This window comes from Octodon degus, unplaced genomic scaffold, assembly GCF_000260255.1.
Source record: "Octodon degus isolate 3935 unplaced genomic scaffold, OctDeg1.0 scaffold00246, whole genome shotgun sequence".
NCBI lineage: Eukaryota > Metazoa > Chordata > Mammalia > Rodentia > Octodontidae > Octodon > Octodon degus.
Genome location: NW_004524822.1, coordinates 2,524,073 through 2,525,791, shown reverse-complemented (window position 1 = coordinate 2,525,791; position 1,719 = coordinate 2,524,073). Strand labels below are relative to the sequence as shown.

General features: G+C 40.3%; 1 protein-coding gene across 1 annotated transcript in view; it reads left to right on the top strand.

The window, feature by feature from the left end:
• Positions 1–1,719, top strand: part of Syne1 (spectrin repeat containing nuclear envelope protein 1) — a 564,055-nt gene that overhangs the window by 155,560 nt on the left and 406,776 nt on the right. The gene's annotated exons all lie outside the window — the stretch shown is intronic.

Genomic DNA, 1,719 nt, shown 5'->3' with positions numbered 1-1,719 from the left:
GAGAATTCTTTTTTATTTCAGAAAATAATTCTGCTCTGAGTTCCTCTATAATTTTCTGTTGTTGCTTATTTACTATCGACGTTATTAATTTATACATTTGAGCTGAGCTAGTAGAAAAGAATTCCACTCTGAGTTCTTCTATGATTTTCTGCTGTTCCTTATTTAGTATCAATGCTATTAATTCATACATTTGAGCTGAGCTAGTGTCATCTGCAGTAGGTATTGGGTTTCCTCCATATGTTTCTGCATTTGATTCTTTGCTGCAGATGTTATTAATTCAGGGATTGCTCTTTTCATTTCCAATCTGAGTTCCTCTATACTTTTCTGCAGCTGTTTCTTTATTCCAGAAGCCATTGATTCTTTGCTTTCAGCTGTGTGATTCCCAATGTGTTAGTGGCCTCTGCACTTGTTAGGGGTGGGCTTGGGTTCTGAGATTGCATTTCACTCCTTCTCATTGTCGGTTTGTGTAGCACTGTCTTCTGACCTTTGTTGTAGATCTTTGTTGCTGTTATAGCCTTAGCATCAACTGAAGTTCAGGTGTAGATCTACAAAGTTTGGATTTATCCAGCTGTGCCTCGCTTGGGTCTGGCTGCTGTGCTCAGTTCCTTCCTGTTGCTGCCCTTTGGGGTGAACCTGTTGTGCCCCTCTGGCAAGATGTTCTGCTCCTGGACTAGCTGGGTGGTTCTGTCCCCTACACTCTCTGCAAAGATTGCAGCTGCAGGGTTTCACCCCAGGCCTGTATGCCAGGCCTGACCTGAGTCTGGAGGTGAAAAGGTGAAGTTATGTAATATTCCAGACACAAAGTTCGAAGTTGGCAGTCCTTTTCATTTATCTCTTATATCTTGGCAATCACTATAGTGATAGTTGATTTTGAAAAGTTTTGTCTTAACATAACTTTCGAGTTATTTTCGTTCAGGCAGTCCTCATAATAACTTCTGTAAAAAAGTTGTTTTGGAGGGAAATACAAATTGATCCGAATATGGTGAAACCATTTCCTCACTGGACTCACATTGTCGCAGGTGCCTTGGGAGGCTTGTGGGCCATCTCAGCTTACCTCAGCTATGTCAGGGGCAGACATTCCCACGAACTTTGACAGGATTTCACTCCTAATGTTAGCATCTCCAGAAACATCTCTTTTATCAAAGGTACAAGTTGACCTGGGAGCCCTAAATTGTATTGGAGTTAATGGTTTCAAAAGACCCCAACCAATGGAGATGAGAGCCCACAATGAATGTTCTAGCCTTTGATTTTTAGGAGACACAGCTCTGTAATGTGTTTTGCATATGTCTCATAGAGTTCCGCATAGAGTCCCCAGCAGAACTGAAGTCTGATTGTCCACAGTAGTATCTTCTGGTAGCATACATTTTGATTGATTTTTTTCTCACTCCTAGTTTTCCTTTCCACGGACCTTCACCCTTACTACCTCAGATCAACTGTGCAACAAACTACATGCACCAAGTTCTTGCCTTGACTTCTGCATTGGCAGCAACCAACAGAATACATATTGGAATATATAGGACAGTTTGGAATATATAGGATATAATTAGTTAAATAAATGAATCAGTACTAGGATGTGAGAATCATTAGATTGAAATATATGCTCTTTTGATTTTTTTGTATAAGTAGCCATCTTCCACATCTTCCTGAACTAAGCTGTTTACCTGCAAGTTGAAAGAGTTTTCATATGGGTATTCAGGAACTGTACTTGTCATTCTAAGC